This window comes from Helianthus annuus, chromosome 14 (assembly GCF_002127325.2).
Source record: "Helianthus annuus cultivar XRQ/B chromosome 14, HanXRQr2.0-SUNRISE, whole genome shotgun sequence".
NCBI lineage: Eukaryota > Viridiplantae > Streptophyta > Magnoliopsida > Asterales > Asteraceae > Helianthus > Helianthus annuus.
The window spans coordinates 92,802,204-92,810,560 of NC_035446.2; the positions used below are offsets into that span (position 1 = coordinate 92,802,204).

The window sequence follows — 8,357 nt, forward strand, 5'->3', positions numbered from 1 at the left end:
GTCTGATTTATTATAATTGGGCCGCCTCTTGATTAATAATTGAGAAGCACAAGTTTTAACACATAGTCCAGTGATTGGCCGGTGACTTTAAATGTATATCAAATGAACCGACAAACTTTATGTCTGTATCACTAGATGTGTCATAAAAGCGGATCTAATGATGACCGAATAAGCGAACCAACTGACTTTGTCACTAAAAGCGGATCTATGAAGAACACTTGAAGCGGACTTGATCTTAATCTTTGGAGCGGACCTACATGCAATTTGGAGCGGACCTTAATGTAATTTGGAGCGGAACTGCAATTTGGAGCGGACCTACTACTTGTTCGAAAAAGCGGACCTTATTCGGAGACTAATTTGGCCCATTTTTAGTCCAAATTTCAGTGTCAAATTTTCAAGGGTTTAACTATGATCAATTACCTACAACCTGTGAAATTTTGACCGAATTCCGACCGTTAAATCTCGTTCTGATGAAGAAAGAAGGTGTAGAATTAAGAATTTTAGATGAAATCCAGCTATTCTCTGTAGAACTCCTCCTCCTCCTGAAGCTCTGATACCACTTGTAGGATCATGTTCTGACCCGAATGAGTCGTTCAGAGGCGTTCTTCTATGTTTCAGGTGCGGAATAACAAGAAACGTAGGTAGCAATAGCTTGTTCTTCACTTAAACTACTATTTTATTGATTTGACAATGATTACAGCTCGATCTTCACACCGGCAGCACATCGGTATGGAATTTGACAAAGTTACAAATGAGTTCGCTTATGTGGTATTTATAGTGTAGGTAGGTTCCCATATATGGACATGTACGAATAAGCGGACCAGGTAGGTTCCCATATACGGACATGTACGAATAAGCGGACCAGGTAGGTTCCCATATATGGACATGTACGAATAAGCGGACCAGGTAGGTTCCCATATACGAACATGTACGAATAAGCGGACCAGGTAGGTTCCCATATACGGACATGTACACATAAGCGGACCTACAACCTAATTACATACATTTTCGTATTTTCTCGTAAAACGCGCCCTAATCTATAGAATACAATGAAAGACTCGATACAAGACGAAGTCGACAGATGTAGTGCACCAACAGCCATTAATCGAGTTCTCGTACAACAATAGCTACCATACCAGCATTAAGGCTGCGCCTTTCGAGGCCTTGTACGGTAGGAAGTGCAGGACGCCCGTGTGTTGGGCGGAAGTTGGAGATGTTCAACTGACAGGACCAGAAATAGTCTTTGAAACGACGGACAAGATTGTCCAGATTCGGGAACGCCTAAAAGCTGCCAGGGATAGGCAGAAAAGCTACGCAGATTTAAAGCGTAAACCTTTTAACTTCGAGGTAGGTGACAAGGTACTGCTTAAAGTATCACCCTGGAAGGGAGTGATGCGATTTGGTAAAAAAGGCAAGTTAAGCCCGAGATACATAGGACCCTTCGAGATCATCGAACGTGTCGAATCAGTTGCCTATAAGTTAAACTTACCCGAAGAGCTCAGCGGTATTCACAATGTATTCCACATCTGCAATCTGAAGAAGTGTGTTGCTGAAGATTCACTAGTTATACCACACACAGATGTGCACATAGAAGAGAGCTTGAAGTTTGTTGAAAACCCTGTGTCGATCGAGGATCGACAGGTTAAGAAGCTTCGAAGGAAGCATGTACCGATTGTAAAGGTTAAATGGGATGGCGTAGAGGCCCCGGGTACACATGGGAGGTAGAATCCACAATGAAAGAAAAATACCCACATTTGTTTCATTAAATCTCGAGGTCGAGATTTCTTTTAAGGGGGTAAGGATGTAACACCTCGGAATTTTCCGTCAAATGAAATAACGACACGTGTCACGTGCGACAAAAGTATTATAAACCCGGATTTAGTTAAAGATGTACGGCAGGATTTTTGAACATGTCGACATGTTAACTTATACCTCTGAACGACTTCATTATAAATCCCAAGACCCTAACATGATTAATAAACATCTAGTATACCTTTAATCCGGTGATTACTAATAATAATGGATGTCCAAATTTGCAAGAATGGATCCTATGAAAATAATGCTCAATAAAACATTCGTTTGTGAATACTATCATTGTTCAACCCAATAATATTGCGAGATAGGTAGACACAACTGATCAAGCATGGGTAAAAAGGCCTCATACTGACATTTTCCAGGCTCAAAATAATGCTATGCAAGTTGCCTGTTCAATGCATGAAAGGTTAATTTTTTTTGCTTTTTGGCAAAGGCTTACGGACCGTGAAGGACCTGCCTTACGGTCCGTAAGGGGTGCCCAGCGACAGCAAGTTGGCTGTTGGCTGTTATAAACGTTTAACCGACTTAGTAAGATATTTCCAGCAACATGGGCGACCCCTAACAGTTCCTAGGCACTAGGAAACACTTGTAAATGATCTGGGAGCAATGATAGACCTATTTGTCATGATTTCAATGGATTGAAATCACTATAAAAAGCCACATTGTTGCAACATTGTGTTCATTCCTTCCTTCTGCATTTGTGGGGCTTTCTGGAGCACAAGTGTCTTCGCTAAGCCTTCCTAATCGTGCATAGGACTTGAGTAAGTATGCTTGACCTTTCTTAGTTAAGTTTGCTTAGTTTTAGCTTAAAAGTCAAACAGTCGTAATTAACGGTTCACTTAACGATTAATCATTAATGGTTCAGTGATTAATCAAATCAAAGGTAGTTATAAGTTGGTAATTATGTGGGCATTAAACCCTCAAAAGGGCACCCTCTGATTCCCACTCTAACTAGATAAAATGTCAGGTCAAAGATGTTTAGAAAAAGTCAATAGAAGCTTAATTTTCGAATTAACATATAATTAACAATGTAGAAGGCATGTAACCTATTTTATCACTCATATAACTTGATAATAAGTATAATAACGGGTCTAAGCTTGTTTGATCCGACCATTTTCTGTTTTGACCCGGTTCGGAACCGAAAGTCGCAAAACTTTGACTTTTTCTTTGACTTCAGTTCTGACCTGTTTTAGTAGAGTTTAGAAATGCCTTAGGACTTCCTTAGGACCAGGTTACATGATAGTATAACCCTCTGTGACTGGTTCATTGATTGTCCGCTTACAAGTTTCCGTTAAAAGCTTAAAAGTTGACCATAATGCCCTTTTGATCATAAAACGAGAATTTTGGGAATGTGAGAGAGCAAAAATCTTTGCTACTGATTTATAAACATGTCCCTAAATTTCATGCCAGTTAGAGGTCTAGAATAGGAGTTATGCTAAATAGCGCAATTAAGAAACTTTTGTTAATTAAACGGCGCACTTAGCATAAAGCCTATCTAAACCTAATTTCGACACCAAACCTTTTACACACAGATGTAATATAATATTTCAGGATTTTTAAAGATTTTTAATTATTTTTAACCTGCTCATAACCTAAGGTTATGACCTTGATTCGGTAAATACCGATTATACCCTTTTCAGACATAAAACGAGTTCTACATAGTATTTTGACGCCAATCCAATTGCTACTGATTTTAAATAATAAATAAAGTATTTTGAACTTTATAACCTGATCAGAAAACTCAGATTTCCTGTTTAACCCGGAAATCGCTTTTATAATCTTTAAAATGTACAAAATACCCCTACGGGGCGTATATTGTGATTAAACTCGTTTTGGGCATAATGGAAGGTATCCTACTGATATCACAACATATTTAGAGCATATTGACTTAGGAAACCTGTATAGGACTCTCATGGTTACCCGTTACGCTTCCTACGCGTTCGGTTCGGTTTATGTAACTAGTTTACATAAATTAGCCGAAACGGGTCAAACCTTATCGTTTTTTATTCTCAAAATCCAGAAGGTGTTTAGTTCACCCATATTATACAAGTCTTTAAACTTGTCGGGACTAAAACACATTCTATTCCGGTCTTCGCCTAATCGTGCGTTCGAACCGTGTCTTTCGTTAAAACCAACCGGTCTAAGCTTAGGCTTAATTAAAGACCCGTTAGGATTCTAATAGGTTATTATAAACCTTCGTTTCAGAATAGGAGACCCGATAAAAGCTACCCGCACTTGCTATTTGTGATTGATACTTGCAAAGGTAAATACTTTTAACTTAATTTCCCTTATACGGACTTGGGGTACGATATATAGAATACCGCTTGGTCCAGCATTGAATCTTTAATCGAATTGAGATTAAATCATTGATATGCTTTGTTTTGAAATGTTTTGTTTGCTTAAAGCCTTTGGGGGGTTAATGACCATGTCCCGGATATCCTTGGCATCATCTTACGAGATGGCCACGACTTGAGCACAGGGTGTAGGCGTACACCCGTTGATGCATAAATGAACAAATAATGTGGTGTGTCTATTGATCATTAACCCGGTCTACGGATCGGGCTACTGAACGCATAAGAAGCATGTAATTTGTTTACAAGTATTATGTCACACCCCCAAAATCCACCCGCGGAGTGTCACACCCCAACCGATGGCGGAAACATCGGGATGAGACGAACAAATTGCTCAAAACAACATAACACTAAATGTGACAATATAAATTAAATCATTTTATTAGATTCTAAAGGATAATACAAAGTTTCAACATCCAAATATAAATTCAAACAATAGTTTATTTCTAAAATGAGTTTCTAGGCCGTCCTAGCTTGCTTTCTTGTATCTTGATAAATCATCCTGCAATATTTATTAAAATAAAGTCAACAAAAGCATGTTGGCGAGTATACAAGTTTTCATACATAGTATAGTACGTGTTTAAAATGTTGCTCATATCCAAATGTGAAATACAATATCATGTTAACAGTATATACTCGAAACGATGTTACTCTATGTGCCCAAACCAAAGTTTAACGCAATTAAAGTGTACCCAAACGAGTTTGAGTAGGTTGACATAGTTTAAACCTAACAATACCTGCTCATAGAACAGGAGGGGCGTTTCTCAACCTATAGCGCTACCATTGTTAGGGGAGGCTTGTACGAAGTTAATGAACACATAGTCATTAGGTGTTTACAGTAGCATAACATGTCTAACATGATTAAAATGTATCACATAGAGTAAGGATAGAGTGTGCATAAAATGTTTAATGTGTTGTGATGTTTGATATGTAATACATATTGCACCCAAAAGTGTAAAACGAAAATGGGTCATGTATACTCACCTTAGAGTGCGTTGCGTTTCTTGGTAAGAGAATAAGAGAAAGAGTTGTCCAATAAATTGCAAGAGTTGCAACGAGCGCAAGAAGATTACCCTATTGTGTTTGGGAATTCGTTAATACTAGTTGGTGATTATGATGAAATTAATGTTGGAAAATAAAGTTTCAAGACTTCTAGATTGTTAATTATTGATGTCGAATAATTATAACAACGAAAATAGGTTAATAATAATATGATATTTGTGATATAACCAACTTGATACATAAAATAAATATTTTGATTTAATATATAAATTATTAGTGATAAAATACTGATTAATATATATCTACTAATAAATTTCTGATTACATTAATTATAAAACTACTGAATTTAATTAATAATATATGAACCTTATTTACATGTTTAAATAAATAATATGACAAATATTATATTAATAATTCTGAAAATAAATATAAAACCAGAATTTTTAAGATTAAATAATAAATCTGATTATTATTAAAAGTCTAATAATAATATTACTGATTTTATAATAGTTCTGATAATAATAATAATTCTGATAATATTATTAATAATATTTCTGTTTTATACATATTATAATTAAGTATATATATAGTATTAATAATCCCAATATAAATACTGATTTTTATATATTAATTTTTCTGAATAAAAATTACCAATATTCCTGAAAATAATATATCTGATTAATGATAGTAATGTTTATAAATACTGATTTACTATTATAATATTAGTTTACTGATTAAGATATAAAATATTAATAATAATGAATATGAAATATAATAATAATAATAATAATAATAATAATAATAATAATAATAATAATAATAATAATAATAATAATAATAATAATAGTAACGTGATATAACAGTAAGTAAAAAGAAAAGAAAGAAGAAAGAAGGAACGAAGAAAATCGGAGAAAAAAAAGTTTACCGGGCCGGTCGTCTTCTCCGGCGAGGTTCCGGCTATGTGCAAGTTTTCCGGCGAGTTTGAGTGTAGTTTTGGAGGTTTTGGTTCCGACGTAACTCCGATTCCGGCAAAGGGTGTAAGGTGTTCGAAATGATGTGGGGTTGTGAGAGGTGTTGGGCGTGAGTTTGTGAGGGTCTTTCGAGTGGTGTCGATGAGTCGAGATGGCTGATGCTATATATATACACCTTTAAAATCTTGTTTCGGTATATTGCGTAGTTTCTGTAATCGAAAGTTGACGAGCGTGTGTGTTTTTGGCTCCATAATATGTCTAGATTCATAACATTAGTAATTAGGAAACCATATAATTAGCTGTAAATTACTAGAAGTCAACGAAGGAAAGGAAAAGGAAATGACAGTTGTATGTTTTTGGGCAGCAAATTTTGTAAAGGTTTATATTTAAAAAAAATGTGACCATTAGTCAGTATTGAGACAACTTTGGGAAGATTGGTTGACTTTAGAAATTATATTACTATATATTATATATTGTTAAAGTGTTTCTTTTATTAAATTCCTTATGTACGTAGTATTTAGAAACAAGTGAAACCATTACATTAAATTTTATTAATTTCTCAAAACAAATGTTTATTAGTCATAATTATTACTAATAAAGTGTATTATGTATATTTAAATTGAGTATATGATTAGGATATATATTAGTGAAGTTAGTTGGAGAGGAAAAAAAAATTTAGGATCCAGATTTCAAAGTGGGTCGGATTTTTGGGAAACCATTTTGACGGATGTTACACGGAGTATCACCGCTTGGAGGCGTGACATGACCAGGATCAAGCCACCAATTATATTGAACATAACATTAAATATTAAAAGTAATCAATGAAACCCATCACAATATAATTGATGTTCAACAAAACATAATTTGAGTAGCGGAAGCAAAAGTATGTAAACCCAAAGCAAATCGTAAGTTCAATTGTTTAAACGTTTTAACATGGCATCCACGATCCATGTCCCACAACGACCTGCTCCTCCCTGTGCAAGCTCCATAAGTACCTAACGTCCTGCAAGGCATGCAGTAGAGAGTCAACAACTAGTTGAGCGAGTTCACAGTAAGTAAGTTCGTAATAGCAAAACGTATGTTCATTTAGTGGGGGCTTCCCATGTATATATGTACTACTAGTGGGGGTTTCCCTTGATTATACTTATTGCTAGTGGGGGCTTCCCCTATTTATGCTTACTAGACTATTTGCAACCATGTGTTCTTCTTAGCCCGAGAACAGGAATACGTACAAGGTCACGTAGGTTTTACGTGAGTGCCCTTCCCTGAGGACCGTGGTACGCGTGGGGTTTACGTAGGTTTTACGTAAGTGTCCTTCCGACCCGGAAGACAGTAGTAGGTATGAGTTTACGTAGGTTTTACGTAAGTGTCCTCCCGACCCGGGAGACAGTGGTAGATACTAGTTTACGTAGGTTTTACGTAAGTGTCCTGACTAACCTGAGGACGATGGTATATAGTCTAGCAATAGTGTAAGTACGAGTAATTATCCATTTCAAATCTTCCAACCCAATTCCCAACCCGGGAATCCCATGCCTTGGCTATGTGAACTCACCTTGGTTTGCTCGGCAGATACACAGAAAGTAACTCAAGCTATATAGTGATCAACCACGTCCTAGCATGGTTATGGTACAAGTTAGGTTCGTATTCAGGTAATACATGTATGTTCTACACGTATTGTACACGGGTATAATCATGGCAATTCACGTAAAAGCATGGCAGATCAACAACAGTCACGTAAATAATGTCCAAGTATGCGGCCCAAATGGTTGGGCTCGTAACAGTGTGCAAGGTCCAAACAGTGTGCACGTGTTCACGGTCTCGAGTCGAGACTAGAGATCTCGAGTTGTGCTGGCCTGAAGATCTCGAGTCGCAACAAGGAGGTCTCGAGTCAACCTATATTAGTCGAGACTACACGGTCTCGAGTTGTCATGGTCTGGTCGAGACTACACGGTTTCGAGTCGCAACCGGACCCGCGACCGTGGTCTCAGTTTGTGCTGTTTGTGTTGTAAGGTGGTCTCGAGTCGAGACTAAGGGTTCTCGACTCGTAACCCTGGTCGAGACAAAGTGTAACAGATTTCCATAATTAATCAGTTACAATCATTTCGTAATTTCAGCTAACAACTTGACAGTTTCACCAATTAGATCAAACACAATAATTTTCGTATTCAACAGCAGTTAAACGCTATTCAACATATCAATTCATCATCATCAAGAACAA

At 36.6% G+C, this 8,357-nt stretch overlaps 1 long non-coding RNA gene across 1 annotated transcript; it reads right to left on the reverse strand.

Annotated features, from left to right (window-relative positions):
• Positions 1 to 4,523: 4,523 nt before the first annotated feature.
• Positions 4,524 to 6,392, reverse strand: LOC110905595. The gene is made up of 3 exons (XR_002573254.2): positions 6,094 to 6,392; positions 5,151 to 5,240; positions 4,524 to 4,668 (listed from the first exon to the last, which is right to left on the reverse strand). It is a non-coding gene; the product is annotated as an uncharacterized LOC110905595 (long non-coding RNA).
• Between the last annotated feature and the right edge of the window lie 1,965 nt (positions 6,393 to 8,357).